The following is a 17,443-nucleotide window of genomic DNA, read 5'->3' as shown; positions in this document are numbered from 1 at the left end:
ATCTAGCACGTTGGGGAGCCGATCTGTTCATGGATGAGTCCCGATTTTCACTGTTCAGGGCAGTTGGCAGACTGTGTGGTGTTGTGTGATTGAGCGGTTTGCTGACGTCAAGATTTTGGATTGAATGGCCCATGGTGGCGGTGGGGTTAAGGTATGGGCAGGCGTATATTATGGACAGCGAACAGAGGTGCATTTTATTGATGGCATTTTGAATGCACAGAGATACTGTGACAAGATCCTGAGTCCCGTTGTTGTGCCATTCATCCATGACCATCACCTCATGTTGCAGCATGATAATGCACGGCCCCCATATTGCAAGGATCTGTACACAATTCCTGGAAGCTGAAAACATCCCAGTCCTTGCATGGCCAGCATACTCACCGGACATGTCACCCATTGAGCATGTTTGGGATGCTCTGGATCGGCGTATACGACAGCGTGTTCCAGTTCCTGCCAATATTCTGCAAACTCGCACAGCTATTGAATAGGAGTGGACCAACATTCCACAGGCCACAAACAACAACCTGATCATCTGTATGCGGCAGAGAAGTGTTGCAGTGCATGAGGCAAATGGTGGCCACACCAGATACTGACTGGTTTTCTGACCCCCACTCCCCAGTAAGGCAAAACTGTAAACATCACAGAGTGGCTTTTTATTGTAGGCAGTCTAAGGCACACCTGTGCAATATTCATGCTGTCTAATCAGCACCTTGATATGCCACACCTGTGAGGTGGCATGGATTATCTTGGCAAGGGAGAAGTGCTCACTAACACAGATTTAGGCCTCTTTCACACGACAGTATGTCCATTTCAGTGTTTTGCGGTCCGTTTTTCACGGATCCGTTGTTCCGTTTTTTGCTTCCGTTGTGGTTCCGTTTCCGTTCCGTTGTTCCGTTCCGTTTTTCCGTATGGCAAATACAGTATACAGTAATTTCATATTAAAAATTGGGCTGGGCATAACATTTTCAATAGATGGTTCCGCAAAAAACGGAACGGATACGGAAGACATACGGATGCATTTCCGTATGCATTCCGTTTTTTTGCGGACCCATAGACTTTAATGGAGCCACGGAACGTGATTTGCGGCCAAATATAGGACATGTTCTATCTTTAAACGGAACGGAAAAACGGAAATACGGAAACGGAATGCACACGGAGTACATTCCGTTTTTTTTGCGGAACCATTGAAATGAATGGTTCCGTATACGGACCGTATACGGACCGCAAAAAACGGCCCGCAAAACGGAAAAAAAAAAACGGTCGTGTGAAAGAGGCCTTAGACAGATTTGTGAACAATATTTGAGAGTAATGGGTCTTTTGTGTATGTAGAAAATGTTTCAGATCTTTGATTTCAGCTCATGCAAAATGGGAGCAAAACCGAAAGTGTTGCATTTATATTTTTGTTCAGTGTGAGAGTGGTGTGTGTGTGTTAAGGGCTCGTTCACACGAATGTGCCGTGTTTTGCTGTCTGCAAATTGAGGATCCGCAAAATACGGATACCGCCCGTGTACCTTCTGCAATTTGCGGAACGGTTGGCCCATTATAGAAATGCCTATTCTTGTACGCAAAACAGACAAGAATAGGACATGATCTATAAGTTTTGCGGAGCAACTCTGTGTGCTGTCCGCATCTTTTGCGGCCCCATTGAAGTAAATGGGTCCGCACCCGAGCTTGAAGAGCGATGTGAAATTTCCTGTGGCCTTTAAGTGCCCTGTGTCATATGTGAGGATTGAAAGTTTTGTGAGAAATAATTATTTGCTGGAATTACGAATGGTAGATTTCAAAGATAAGGATGTGGTAATGAGGAAAATCCATAAGGATGAGACTTCGTGTGATATTGAGGGTTTGAGATCATGGAAGACCAAAAGAGTCTGGAAAAAACTAAGGACAGAAGGTATGACCAACTAGCGGCGTGATATTACTTGGATGTCTTTGCATAATATCTTGCCTGTGAGAGAAGTACAAAAGAAAAGAGATTTAAATAGATCTGAGATGTGCCCAAGAGGCTAGTGGAGCTAGTATAAGTATACGTCTTCTGATGTGGGGATATGAATATTCAAAAGAAGTGTGGGGATGTATGGGTGGTATGTGTAAAGATTTGGCTGGAGTGTCTTCGGTAGGATGGAAATTAGTGATGAATAGAGCAGAAGCATGTCGAATAGTGAGGGAAAGGATTATGTGGTTAATTATGTGTGTGATGTAAAGTTTGTGGGATGTAAGGAATTTATGTGTATTAAAGAATATGGTTATTGGGGTATATGGATATTCAAAAAGTGGAGACATCTGATTAAGTATAGGTAGTTTTTTTTGTGTTATTATGAATGTGTATTGATTATTTTCAAATTTTGTCTTTCATAAAAAATGATATTTTAAAACGCCATGATGACTAGCGGTTATAGTGACTGATGAGGAACTGATACACGTTGATTCAACGTTATTTATAACCTGAGTGTTAAAAAAAAATATTGCTTCTCGCCCTTTTGACTAAGATCAAGGCTTGTCTGTACCTAGTCAAAGGGCCTGAAGGGAAGGCGACAATCGGGAAGTGAGCTGAGGAATGGCTGGCGAATTCCCAAACGCACCTAATACAGCATAGCTGCTTGTTCTAATGTGCAAGGCAAAATAATCGAGGAAACTTTGAAAATGCAATGGGATCTGATTTACTGCAGTCAGGTTTTCAAGACCCAAGGCTTCTATGACGTTTTGTTTGTGACCTAGGATGCTCTGATGACCTGTTTTGTGAGGAGTCAAGAACTTAAAGATCACCCAAATATTCAAGGTGTGAGGTTAGTGATTGGGGAAAAGAAAAGAATGACCCCTATTACTGTGCAAGTGTACAATTCATTTGTTACTGATGAGGAGATTATTGCCTTCCTGGGTATGCAAGCTATGTGTCCCCTGAGAAGAAAAAATGTAATGTCCTGGGGACTTTTACTGGTCAGCACCAGTTTTGGGTGGAACTACTGCCGGATGACAGTGGATTTATGGGGGTGTGTCACCTACCCCAGTCTTTTTAAATTGTGTCAAATCAGGGATTTTTTTTTTAACCGGAACTACCTACCTTTTGTTGGGACTGTTTTTGTTTTGGGCACACTAATGAAGATTGTACCACTGGGCCTGTGTGCCGGAACTTCTTTAAAGGTGGACATAGAACTGCGGATTGTGCTGAGCTCAGGAGGTGCCATTTCTGCAATTCTGCGGTACACCTGGCCAGGAATTGTCCAAAAGTAAACCTTCCTAGAAGATCCTTTGCTGATATGGTTGAAGGACAAGGAGCAACACCCATGGTGTTTGGGATTTCTTTGGAGGTCCCTTAGAACATTGAGTCTCATGTGGTGGACCAGGATGCTGTGCCCGAGGCTATTCCGAATCCCCTGGTTGCAAAGGGGGAGGAGTTTCAGGTGCAGGAAGCAGGTACTGCAGAAGCAAGTGCTCAGGTGGTGAAGGAGACTCTACACTATGTGCAGAATTATTAGGCAAATGAGTATTTTGACCACATCATCCTCTTTATGCATGTTGTCTTACTCCAAGCTGTATAGGCTCGAAAGCCTACTACCAATTAAGCATATTAGGTGATGTGCATCTCTGTAATGAGAAGAGGTGTGGTCTAATGACATCAACACCCTATATCAGGTGTGCATAATTATTAGGCAACTTCCTTTCCTTTGGCAAAATGGGTCAAAAGAAGGACTTGACAGGCTCAGAAAAGTCAAAAATAGTGAGATATCTTGCAGAGGGATGCAGCACTCTTAAAATTGCAAAGCTTCTGAAGCGTGATCATCGAACAATCAAGCGTTTCATTCAAAATAGTCAACAGGGTCGCAAGAAGCGTGTGGAAAAACCAAGGCGCAAAATAACTGCCCATGAACTGAGAAAAGTCAAGCGTGCAGCTGCCAAGATGCCACTTGCCACCAGTTTGGCCATATTTCAGAGCTGCAACATCACTGGAGTGCCCAAAAGCACAAGGTGTGCAATACTCAGAGACATGGCCAAGGTAAGAAAGGCTGAAAGATGACCACCACTGAACAAGACACACAAGCTGAAACGTCAAGACTGGGCCAAGAAATATCTCAAGACTGATTTTTCTAAGGTTTTATGGACTGATGAAATGAGAGTGAGTCTTGATGGGCCAGATGGCTAGATTGGTAAAGGGCAGAGAGCTCCAGTCCGACTCAGACGCCAGCAAGGTGGAGGTGGAGTACTGGTTTGGGCTGGTATCATCAAAGATGAGCTTGTGGGGCCTTTTTGGGTTGAGGATGGAGTCAAGCTCAACTCCCAGTCCTACTGCCAGTTTCTGGAAGACACCTTCTTCAAGCAGTGGTACAGGAAGAAGTCTGCAAGGTAAGAAAAACATGATTTTCATGCAGGACAATGCTCCATCACACGCGTCCAAGTACTCCACAACGTGGCTGGCAAGAAAGGGTATAAAAGAAGAAAATCTAATGACATGGCCTCCTTGTTCACCTGATCTGAACCCCATTGAGAACCTGTGGTCCATCATCAAATGTGAGATTTACAAGGAGGGAAAACAGTACACCTCTCTGAACAGTGTCTGGGAGGCTGTGGTTGCTGCTGCACGCAATGTTGATGGTGAACAGATCAAAACACTGACAGAATCCATGGATGGCAGGCTTTTGAGTGTCCTTGCAAAGAAAGGTGGCTATATTGGTCACTGATTTGTTTTTATTTTGTTTTTGAATGTCAGAAATGTATATTTGTGAATGTTGAGATGTTATATTGGTTTCACTGGTAAAAATAAATAATTGAAATGGGTATATATTAGTTTTTTGTTAAGTTGCCTAATAATATGTACAGTAATAGTCACCTGCACACACAGATATCCCCCTAAAATAGCTAAAACTAAAAACAAACTAAAAACTACTTCCAAAAATATTCAGCTTTGATATTAATGAGTTTTTGGGGTTCATTGAGAACATGGTTGTTGTTCAATAATAAAATTAATCCTCAAAAATACAACTTGCCTAATAATTCTGCACTCCCTGTAGAGATGGAAATTGAAAAGGCTTCCCTTAAAAGAAAGTCAAAGTCTGGGGATATTCCTGCTGAAAGTGTGGTAGCTGTGGACTCTGTGGACAGAGGTAGTGTCACCAAACTGTCCTGTACCCTGAGTTTTGTGACGGGGGTACAAGAAATTAAAAAGGGGAGTGCAGAGTGGAAGGAGATGCATAAAAAAACTAGAAAGGTACCAGTTCCTCTACTGCACCCCAGTGTAGGGGGAGAATTAGAAGAGTGAAGGATAAGGAGAAGGGTACATGACTTGTTTTTTTTTCTTCAATGACATGTACTTTTTTTTTTCTTTATCCGCATTTATCCAATGACACAGCTTACAACAGCATCCTTTAAAGTTGGAAATATATGATCTGCTTCTAGAAGAGCTGCAATATTTTCTGTTATTTCTGCATATCATAATGATATTATCTGTTTGCAGGAGTGCAGTTTAGAAGAGGAACCTTTGATAGCTAGGTGGACAGATGGTCCTAGCGTCTGGTCCACTTGTATGGTGGTGTGGGGATTTTATTTTGTGGGTTTGATGTACAAATTAAGCAAATAATTTATGTTGTCCCAGGTAGGGTTTTGTTAGTTGATTTAAAACAAAGAGTTATTAGAAAATGTATGTTTCTTTTTGGGTGGAAGGGGACATACGATTCTAGTTGGGGACTTTAATTGTATTATGAGGGATGGGGATAAGACAGGTGGTGGGGAATGGAAAATAGATAAGAGTGGGAAACAACTCAGAGAAATTGTCTTTTTGGTTTGCAAGACGCTTATTTTCAGCAAATTGTTAATTCATACAGTTTTACCTTTTTTCTGACAAGCGTAATGTCAATTCTCGTATTGATTTCAGCTTTTTTTCTAGTTTTTTTATGTCAAGTGTTTTTCTTTAAGACAGTTTCCATTCTCAGCTTGAATGTGTCGTGAGTATTGATAAAGAGTGTCCATGTGGAAGAGGGGTGTGGAAGTTAAATGTGTCTCTGTTGAGCGTGTGTAAAATTAATTGCGAGTGGTTTAGGGAATGGGTGAATAAAAAAAGTGGTTTTGTGAATGTGAGTGATTGGTGGGAGTGGGTGAAAGGTAAGAATAAATAAAGGATGTGAGAAAGTAAGGATTGAACGTGAAGCGTATGAGAGGTGGCAGCTTCAATATTTGGAAGATTTACAGAAACATGGTTGGGATATAAAGAAAGAAATCCAGGATGCTAGGGAGAAAGTGAGGATGCGTCAAAATGAGAGAGGGAAGAAAATTATATCTCAGGTGAGGATGGTAGTGAAGGAGAAGGATGAAAGTGTACAATTTTTTTTTTTTAAGTATATGGAAAGAAATGAGGATGACGTGGAAATAAAAGGGAAGGATGGTGTGCTTGAAGAGGTATGTAAGTTTTATTCTAAGTTGTTTGGAAGACAAGGATGGCTTGGAGAATATTAATAAAAAGCTAGGTAGAGAAGATAGGGAGTGTCTGAGTGAAGAGATTAAAATTCAAGAGGTAGTAAGTGTGTTGAAGAATATGAAGAAATGGAAAGTGGCTGGAAGTGATGGTTTGCCTATGGAGTTTTATGGAACAAGTGTGTGCTGTGCCTGGTAGACAGATTTGTGAGAGTTTGGTGTGTGTGTGTGATGTGATTTATGATTGTAAGGAGAGAAAACAGCCGGTTGCTGTTTTAACGGTGGACTTTGAAAAATAATACTGTACAATAGAGTGGAGCATGATGTTATTTTTAGTGTGTACCTGAATGTATGGTTGGATGGATTAGGGTATTATATAGTGGCATAGTAAGTAAAATGCAAGACAATGGTTTCTTAAAGAGGACCTTTCACCACTCCTGACATGTCTGTTTTAATAGCTTCATGCATTCCCCATGTAATACCAATTTTGGAGCATCCATTCTTATGACTCTATGTTGTGCCATTCCTTTATTATTTCTACCAGAAGTTATGAATGAATTACTAGCAGTCTGAAGTAACAGGTACAGAGGGGTGGTAACAAGTTGGGGGGGTGTACCCGCACAGTCTGAAAATAGCAGCACTGATTAGATAGAGTGAGTTGTGAAGGGACACCACGCCAACTGGTTACCCCCCTCTGTACCCTTACTGAAGGCTAATAGCAATTCATTCATAACTTCTAGTAGAAATAATAAAGGAATGGCACAACATAGAGCCATAAGAATAGAGGCTCCAGAATTGTTATTACATGGGGGATGCATGTAGCTATTAAAACAGACATCTCAGGAGTGGTGAAAGGTCCTCTTTAAGCCATGATGTGGAGATTAAATCTGGGGTGAGGCAGGGGTGTCCCCTGTCTCCCATATCGTTTATTTGTGTTATTGAGCCTCTGTTGGGGATGATTAGGAGAGATAAGGTAATGCGAGGTGTAGAGGAGCCAGAAAATGGTGGTAGGGATTTAAGAGCAATTGGGTATATGGATAATGTGACTATTGTGTGTAAGGGAGCATTCACACGACTGTGTTTTTCTTCCATGTCCGTTCCGCAATTTTTGCGGACAATGCACGGACCCATTTATTTCTATGGGTCCGCAAAAGTTGCAGAATGCCTTTCATTGTCATCCGTGTGCTGTCCGTTCCGTGTGTCCGTTGCTTTTATTTTAGAACATGTCCTATACTTGGCCGCAAATTGCGGTCCGTGGCCCCATAGAAAGTCATTGAGTCCGTTTTGCGGACCCCTGGACTGAAAACATTCTAGGAAACCCCATTTCAGTCCCATTTCAGTTTTTTGCGGACCGTGAAAAACGGATGACACACAGAAGCACCACGTCCGTATTATACGGACTTACGGAACAGAAACGGAAAGATAACTGAAGACATACGGAACACACGGATCCGTGATTTGCGGACCGCAAAACCAACACAGACGTGTGAATGCTCCCTAAGTCTGTGTGAGGAGAGCTAAGTTACTGATTGAGTGTTTCTGTCTTGCAAGTGCTTTTAAGCTGAATGGTGATAAGAGTGGGTGTAAGTATTTTGGTGACTGTCGAGAACGAGAATCATATACTTGGCCAATGTGAGATTGAGGTTTTAGGCATTATTTAGGCAATGATTTAATTGGGAGGCAAAGTTGCGAAATAGTCCATGATAAAATAAAAAAGAAAATTGATTTTTGGTCTCTTAGGACTTTATCGTTAGAAGGCAGGATTCTTATTATCAAGGCAGTTAATATTCCAATTTTTTTGTATGTTAGTAATGTTTTTTTAGCTCTTGATAAGTGTTTGAGGATGATTATTAGACTCATTTTTATATTCTTGGAATTGTAGGATGAGAAACTGAGTCGTGCGAAAGTAATGAAAAGTAGGAAGAATGGTGGGAAAGATGTGACGGATGTGGAGAGGTTTTTGGCTGCAAAGTATATGTAATTGTATAAAAATGAGTAAGAGTGTCAGTGTGGCTGGTTGTATGGTTAGATTTCTGGCAGGGAATTGTTTGTGAAAGCATAATTTGATGGAGGCCGATTTAAGGAGACCAATTCAGTTTAATGCTCCATGGTTTTATGTTAGAATAGAGAGGTGTATTAGGAGGAATGAGTCGAGTGATATAGACAGGGAAGCATGGTGTGATAGTAAGAAAGTTATGCAGGTATTAGAAACAAGAGAAGTAGTGGAATGTGTGAATAGTTTGAATGTGACAGCGAGTATCTAGGTTTAGTAAAAAGTAAATGACAGAATTGGTTAATAGGCAGAAAAACATAGCTGGGATGGCAGCTCATGGCTGTTTTCCAACCAGGGAATTTCAGAGGAGAAAAAGTTGTTCACTCGCTGACAGTGAAATTTGGGAGAATTGTATGAGTTGTGAAAGTGGGCTTCATGTGTTGTGGGAATGTATGTATGCTAAGGAATTGTGGAGGTATATGAGAAGTATGATTAGAGGTTTGACTGGCCTGGAGTGCTTATCTCCGAGGATTATGATGTTTGGCTTGTCAAGTTTGGAAGGGCAAAAAGCATGAGTTTTGTGGTTCTTGGTAAATTGTGTGAAAGAGGTTCTTTGGGATGTGAGGAATATTTTGATTTTTGATCAAAGTGTGGTTGAAGTGAGAGAATGTGTGGGCATGATCCGAGGTAAGTTATTTTTGTACTTTTTGTCTAATGTGAAGAAATTTGGTTTAGTCGACTCTAATGGGAAATGTTTTTCTTTGCATTTCTGTTTGCCATAATATGATGCAGTATTTTTGATATTTTTAATGCACATTTACGATAATTTATTGAAATGTCAATATGTATAATTACTTTGATAATTGTATAATAAAGAAAAAAAAAAGGTTTTCTTCTCAGTTTAATATCTCCTGCGTCCCCTATCTGGTGACCATATACATACAGTATAATGGATTTTTAAACCAGGAATAGTAAAAAAGAGCTTACTCTGTCCACTCCACACATTGACCTACTCTACTGTGGATCGCCTTTGTGTTCGCCTGACTCAAAAGCCTGCAAACGGCTGTGCAGGCAAGGACAAGTATGGCTTTTTTCTCGTGCCCCTCAGGTGGGTTCTGGGATAAGTGGGAAAGCTGCAGACAATAACATTTCTGAGATCACCTGTAGTATCTTTTCTTCTCAGTTTAATATTTCCTATGTCCCCTATCTGGCCACCATATATCTAATGGATTTTTAGGACAGGGAGAGTGAAAAAGAGCTTGCTCTGTCCACTCCATGCATTGACCTACTCTACTGCGAATCGCCAATGTATGTTACTGTGTTCGCCAGACTCTGAGGCCTGCAAACGGCTCTGTGGGCATGGGCGTAGGGATCACTATAGCAGCCATATCAATGGCTATAGGGCACTACACCACTGTGGGCCCGGTCCACCGCCTGAGGATTTTATTTAATTTTTTTATTCATGTGGCATAGCGTTGCAGGCCCCTCCAGGACAGACAGAGAAAGCGCTATATGCAGGGTGGTGTGACAGGGGGCGGCCGGAGGCAGAGAGGCGTGCCTGCAGTGAGGAGAGGGAGTGGTCCCGCTCCCAGTCTGGGCGGCAGTCCTACTGGCTGGAAGTGGAGGGGGCGAAGCTGTGTGCTGCTGGGCCTGGAAGCGCTGCTGGAGTGTGGGTGCACAGACGTTCAAGTGGCTGACAGATGAGGGCTGGCTGACTCTGGCTGGGACTGGTAAAACTTACTCTGGAGTCCTAGACCATTATCTCTGGGGAGGAGGGGGGAGTGGGATCCCCGAGGTCTGGACCATTATATCTGGGGAGGAGGGGGAGCAGGACCCTGAAGGTCTGGACCATTATATTTAGGGGGGGGCAGGACCCTGGAGGTCTGGACCAATTTATTGAGGGGGAGCAGGACTATGGAGGTCTGGACCATTATATCTGGGGAGGAGGGGGGAGCAGGACCCTGGAGGTCTGGACCATTATATTTAAGGAGAAGGGGGAGCAGGACCCTGGAAGTCTGGACCATTATATTTAAGGAGAAGGGGGGAGCAGGACCCTGGAGGTCTGGACCATTCTCTTTAGGGGGGGAGCAGGACCCTGGAGGTCTGGACACATTATATTTAGGGAGGAGGCGGAAGCAGGACCCTGGAGGTCTGGACCATTATATTTAAGGAGAAGGGGGGAGCAGGACCCTGGAGGTCTGGACCATTCTCCTTAGGGGGGGGGGAGCAGGACCCTGGAGGTCTGGACACATTATATTTAGGGAGGAGGCGTAAGCAGGACCCTGGAGGTCTGGACCATTATATAGGCAGGAGGGGGGAGCAGGACACTTGATGTCTGGACCATTATATCTGGGGACTGGCGGTGGGAGATTTAGGATGGGGGTGGGGGTGGGAGGTCTAGGAGTGGTGTGGGGATGTTGGGGTGGGAGGTCCTGGAGAGGTGTTTGTGTGAGAGCTCTGGAAGGGGTGGGAGGTCTGAGAGGTATGTGGGGGTTGGAGATCCGGGAGGGGGGGCCCATAATTTTTTTTGCTATGGGGCCCAGTCATTTCTAGCTACGCCCCTGTCTGTGGGCAACACCATGTCTCGCTTCTTTCTCCTGCCCCTCTGGAGGGGTCTGGGACAAGTGGGACAGCTGCAGACAAGTGGGACAGCTGCAGACAATAACATTTCTGAGATCACGTGTAGTATCTTTTCTTCTCAGTTTAATATCTCCTATGTCTTCTATCTAATGACCATATATGTAATAGATTTTAGGATAGGAAGAGTGAAAAAGAGCTTGCTCTGTCCACTCTACGCATTGACCTACTCTACTGCGGATCGCCTTTGTGTTCGCCTGACTCTAAAGCCTGCAAATAGCTCTGCGGGCAAAGCCATGTCTCGCTTCTTTTTCCTGCCCCTCTGGGCACAAGTGGGACAGCTACAGATAAGTAGGACAGCTGCAGACAATAAAATTTCTGAGATCATCTGTAGTATCTTTTCTTCTCAGTTTAATATCTCCTACGTCCCCTATCTAGTGACCATATATGTAATGGATTTTTAGGACAGGGAGAGTGAAAAAGAGCTTGCTCTGTCCACTCCACGCATTAACCTACTCTACTGCAAATCGCTGGTGTATGTGACTGTGTTCGCCGGACTCTGAGGCCTGCAAATGGCTCTGCCAGCAAGGCCATCTCTCGCTTCTTTCTCCTGCCCCTCTGGAGGAGTCTGGGACAAGTGGGACAGCTGAAGATAACACAATTGCTGGGATCCCCTGTAGTAGATTTTCTTCTCAGTTTTAAATCTTCTACCTTGTCATGGACGTTCCCGTGACAGGTGCCAGGAGATCAGTGAGACTGGCAACGCGTGTTTTGATCTGACAGGCTCCTTGTGGATCAATTAGTGTCTGTGTTGTTTTTGGCAATGGCCACACGCCTTGCTTCAGGTGATGCTTATGTGGTAATTTTACCTTCCCTATTTATTGTGGCTTTTCCCACCATTCTGTGCGGTTTATAGCTTTAGATTGAGTCTTGTTGTGGAGTGCAGGTGTTCGAATCTCGGCGGGGTTCTTGTTCTTCCATAGCCATTTGAAGTTAAGTGTCTTCCTTCCCTTTTGTGTATGGTGTTGGTTTACTTGTGTTGCTCTTTTCCCTTCCATTTATGTTTAGGCCTGAGGGAGACTCCTTTTCGTCCTACCATTTGGAGGAACAAGGTTGTCTTGTGTCCTGACATTAGTACCAGGTTCTTACAGGGTGAATTAAGACTTAGGTTCCAGTGTATGAACTTACCTACCTTCGGGGTCAGTTCATACTTGTAGTCAGTGAGGACTTTGATTAGGGTTTATCTAGGAGGTGACCTGCTCCTTTTTCTAGTTTCCAGGCCTTTTCTCCTCACTCCTTTCCCTCCTACATTCAGTGTAGGCTTCCCTCCCACACCGAAGTGTTACATACGTCCCCTACCTGGCGACCATATATCTAATGGATTTTTAGGACAGGGAGAGTGAAAAAGAGCGTGCTCTGTCCACTCCACGCATTGACCTACTCTACTGTGGATAGCCGGTGTATGTGACTGTGTTTGCCAGATTCTAAGGCCTGCAAATGGCTCTGCGGGCAAGACCATGTCTTGCTTCTTTCTTCTGCCCCTCTGAAGGGGTCTGGGACAAGTGGGACAACTGAAGATAATACAATTGCTGAGATCACCTGTAGTATCTTTTCTTCTCAGTTTAGTATCTCCTACTTCCCCTATCTGGTGACCATATATTAAAATAATTTCCTCTCCTACCACCATTAGACAGATGAAGGGGGGTTCTTAACCACCTCAGCTCCCCTAGCTTAAACACCCTTAATGACCAGACCACTTTTTACAATTCTGCACTACACTACTTTCACCGGTTATTGCTCGGTCATGCAAATTACCACCAAAATGAATTTTACCTCCTTTTCTTCTCACTAATAGAGCTTTCATTTGGTGGTATTTCATTGCTGCTGACATTTTTACTTTTTTTGTTATTACTCGAAATTTTATGACATTTTTCACTTTCAGTTGTAAATTTTTTCAAAAAAACGAATTAATTGTTCTACATGTCTTTGATAAAAAAAAATGTTTGGGTAAAAAAAAATGTTTGGGTAAAAATTATAGCGTTTACAAACTATAGTACAAAAATGTGAATTTCCGCTTTTTGAAGCAGCTCTGACTTTCTGAGCACCTGTCATGATTCCTGAGGTTCTACAATGCCCAGACAGTAGAAAACCCCCACAAATAACCCCATTTTGGAAAGTAGACACTCTAAGGTATTCGCTGATGGGCATAGTGAGCTCATAGAACTTTTTATTTTTTGTCACAAGTTAGCGGAATATGATGAATTATTAAAATTTTTTTTCCTTACAAAGTCTCATATTCCACTAACTTGTGACAAAAAATAAAAACTTCCATGAACTCACTATGCCCATCATGAAATACCTTGGGGTGTCTTCTTTCCAAAACGGGGTCACTTGTGGGGTAGTTATACTGCCCTGGCATTTTAGGGGCCCAAATGCGTGCAAAGTAGTTTGAAATCAAAATCTGTAAAAAATGGCCCGTGAAATCCGAAAGGTGCTCTTTGGAATGTGGGCCCCTTTGCCCACCTAGGCTGCAAGAAAGTGTCACACATGTGGTATCTCCAAACTCAGAAGAAGTTGGGGAATGTGTTTTGGGGTGTCATTTTACATATACCCATGCTGGGTGAGATAAATATCTTGGTCAAATGGCAACTTTGTATAAAAAAAATGGGAAAAGTTGTCTTTTGCCGAGATATTTATCTCACCCAGCATGAGTATATGTAAAATGACACCCCAAAACACATTCCCCAACTTCTCCTGAGTATGGCAATACCACATGTGTGACACTTTTTTGCAGCCTAGGTGGGCAAAGGGGCCCACATTCCAAAGAGCACCTTTCGGATTTCACGGGCCATTTTTTTACAGATTTTATATTTCAAACTACTTCTCACGCATTTGGGCCCCTAAAATGCCAGGGCAGTATAACTACCCCACAAGTGACCCCATTTTTGAAAGAAGACACCCCAAGGTATTTTGTGATGGGCATAGTGAGTTCATGGAAGTTTTTATTTTTTGTCACAAGTTAGTGGAATATGAGACTTTGTAAGAAAAAAATAAAATAAAAAATAATCATCATTTTCCGCTAACTTGTGACAAAAAAAAAATTCGAGGAACTTGCCATGTTCCTCACAGAATACCTTGGGGTGTCGTCTTTCCAAAATGGGGTCACTTGTGGGGTAGTTATACTGCCCTGGCATTTTAGGGGCCCTAATGCGTGAGAAGTAGTTTAAAATCAAAATCTGTAAAAAATGCCCTGTGAAATCCGAAAGGTGCTCTTTGGAATGTGGGCCCCTTTGCCCACCTAGGCTGCAAAAAAGTGTCACACATCTGGTATCGCCATACTCAGAAGAAGTAGGGCAATGTGTTTGGGGTGTCTTTTTACATATACCCATGCTGGGTGAGAGAAATATCTCGGCAAAAGACAAATTTTCCCATTTTTTTATACAAAGTTGGCATTTGACCAAGATATTTATCTCACCCAGCATGGGTATATGTAAAATGACACCCCAAAACACATTCCCCAACTTCTCCTGAGTACGGCAATACCACATGTGTGACACTTTTTTGCACCTAGATGCGGCAAAGGGGCCCAAATTCCTTTTAGGAGGGCATTTTTAGACATTTGGATCCCAGACTTCTTCTCACGCTTTAGGGCCCCTAAAATGCCAGGGCAGTACAAATACCCCACATGTGACCCCATTTTGGAAAGAAGACACCCCAAGGTATTCAATGACCCCATGGCGAGTTCATAGAATTTTTTATTTTTTTGGCACAAAGTCTCCCTTTTCGCTAACTTGGGACAAAAATTTCAATCTTTCATGGACTCAATATGCCCCTCAGCGAATACCTTGGGGTGTCTTCTTTCAAAATGGGGTCATTTGTGGGGTGTTTCTACTGCCCTGGCATTTGAGGGTCTCCGCAATCATTACATGTATGGCCAGCATTAGGAGTTTCTGCTATTCTCCTTAAAATGTGAATACGGGTAATGAGATTTTTTTTTCCGTTCAGCTTCTGGGCTGAAAGAAAAAATGAACGGCACAGATTTCTTCATTCGCATCAATCAATGTGGATGAAAAAATGTATGCCCAAAAAAAAGGAGGGGAAAGGCGTCTGCCAGGACATAGGAGCTCCGCCCAACATCCATACCCACTTAGCTCGTATGCCCTGGCAAACCCGATTTCTCCATTCACATCAATCGATGTGGATGAATAAATCATTGCCGGGATTTTTTATTTATTTTTTTATATACGAAGTGTTTGCCAAAGCATATGAACACCGCCGCCCCCTCAGCTCATATGCTTCGGCAAACGTATCTTTTACTGCAGAGGAGAAATCTCGTCTTGCAGGGCCGCATACACCGACTTTAGTGTAATCTGACAGTAGCGCAATGCTTCTGTCAGAATGCACATCAGTGCTGCAGCTAGTCGATCGGTTGGTCCACCTGGAAGGTAAAAAAAAATAAACAAAAAAGAAAAAACCAGGCCGCAACGCAATAAGTTTATTAACTTTATAATAACATTTGAACGGAACATATAAACTTTATTTAACTTTTTGAACAGAACATTAACTTTTTTGCTTACCGGTGATGTGCAAAGTGCAAAGCGCAAATCGCCCAAAGATGTGGCGAAGTACATTATGCACTTTGTCCCAGGTGAAAGGAGAGGTTTGCAGCAGCTGTGAGTGAAAAGGCCCTAATAGCCCTGTGTGCCTGTCCTGTGAGATGCAATCCCTATGCTAAGTGTACCTGTGTGTGGTACTTCCGAAAACACTCCCCTAAGCATAGGGCAGGGTGGTCAGGGCAGTCAGGACAGAAATAGCGGGTGTCACGCTTTATTCCACTCCTGCTACAGACACAACATCTTTTTCGGGGTGACGGTTGGGTTGAGGTACCAGCAACGAAATGTCGCTCATGTAGACGGCTCACTACACTGGTGGATGTGGCCACAGAACCTCCTGGATACAGTAGGTTCTCGATAATCTCTTCCTGAAATTTGAGGAAGGATCCTGTTCTCCCAGCCTTACTGTAGAGAACAAAACTATTATATGCAGCCAATTGAATCAAATATACAGACACCTTCTTATACCAGCATCTGGTGCGTCGGGAAACTAAATAAGGAGCCAACATCTGGTCATTGAAGTCCACCCCTCCCATGTGAAGGTTATAGTCGTGGACTGAGAGGGGCTTTTCAATGACACTGGTTGCCTGTTCAATTTGTATTGTCATGTCTGCGTGAATGGAGGAGAGGATGTAAACGTCACGCTTGTCTCTCAATTTCACCGCGAGCACTTCTTCGTTACACAAGGCAGCCCTCTCCCCCTTTGCAAGACGGGTGGTAATGAGCCGTTGGGGGAAGCCCCGGAGACTAGGTCGCGCGGTGCCACAGCAGCCAATCTGTTCTAGGAACAAATGCCTAAAGAGGGGTACACTTGTGTAAAAATTGTCCACATAAAGATGGTACCCCTTGCCAAATAAAGGTGACACCAAGTCCCAGTGTCTTCCCACTGCTCCCCAGGTAGTCAATGCAACCGACCGGCTCCAGGGTCTGATCTTTACCCTCATAGATCCAAAATTTGTGGGTATAGCCTGTGGCCCTTTCACAGAGCTTATACAATTTGACCCCATACCAGGCGCGCTTGCTTGGGATGTATTGTTTGAAGCTAAGGCGCCCGATAAATTGTATAAGGGACTCATCTACGCAGATGTTTTGCTCAGGGGTATACAAATCTGCAAATTTGGTGTTGAAGTGGTCTATGAGGGGCCGAATTTTGTGGAGCCGGTCAAAAGCTGGGTGGCCTCTGGGACAAGAGGTGCTGTTGTCGCTAAAGTGCAGGAAACGCAGGATGGTCTCAAATCGTGCCCTGGACATAGCAGCAGAGAACATGGACATGTGATGAATTGGGTTCGTGGACCAATATGACCGCAATTCATGCTTTTTGGTTAGACCCATGTTGAGGAGAAGGCCCAGAAAAATTTTAATTTCGGAAACTTGGACGGGTTTCCACCGGAAAGACTGGGCATAAAAGCTTCCCGGGTTGGTGGCTATAAATTGAGTGGCATACCGATTTGTTTCTGCCACAACTAAGTCCAAGAGCTCCGCAGTCAAGAACAGCTCAATAAATCCCAGTGCCGAACCGATCTGAGCTGTCTCAACCCAAACTCCAGACTGGGCGGTTAAAGGGGGAACTATTGGTGCGGCTGAAGTTGGGGGCTGCCAATCAGGGTTTGCCCGCACCTCAGGGACTCTAGTGGCTCTACGGGCCTGTCTGTGCAGTGGCTGCGACGGGGTAACTATTGCGCGTGCCAGTGTACCAGCTTCAACTGCCCTTCTGGTGCTCGCCACTTCACCATGTTGTACGGCAGTGCTGGTACTAGGTCCAGGATGGGCTGCGCTGCTGGTGTAAGCCTTACCACGTAATCTGACAGCGCCAGCCCCACTCTGCTGCTCTTGAAGCGGATCCTGCGCAACCTGTGGT

General features: G+C 43.6%; 3 pseudogenes; all 3 read left to right on the top strand.

The window, feature by feature from the left end:
* Positions 1 to 9,539: 9,539 nt before the first annotated feature.
* LOC122942867 lies at positions 9,540 to 9,712 on the top strand (annotated as a pseudogene).
* A 1,346-nt stretch (positions 9,713 to 11,058) lies between these two features.
* Positions 11,059 to 11,222, top strand: LOC122942863 (annotated as a pseudogene).
* A 121-nt stretch (positions 11,223 to 11,343) lies between these two features.
* Positions 11,344 to 11,516, top strand: LOC122942853 (annotated as a pseudogene).
* Positions 11,517 to 17,443: the final 5,927 nt, after the last annotated feature.

This window comes from Bufo gargarizans, chromosome 6 (assembly GCF_014858855.1).
Source record: "Bufo gargarizans isolate SCDJY-AF-19 chromosome 6, ASM1485885v1, whole genome shotgun sequence".
Classification (NCBI taxonomy): domain Eukaryota; kingdom Metazoa; phylum Chordata; class Amphibia; order Anura; family Bufonidae; genus Bufo; species Bufo gargarizans.
The sequence above is the reverse complement of the archived record's forward strand: the minus strand, read 5'-3'. Positions and strand labels throughout refer to the sequence as shown.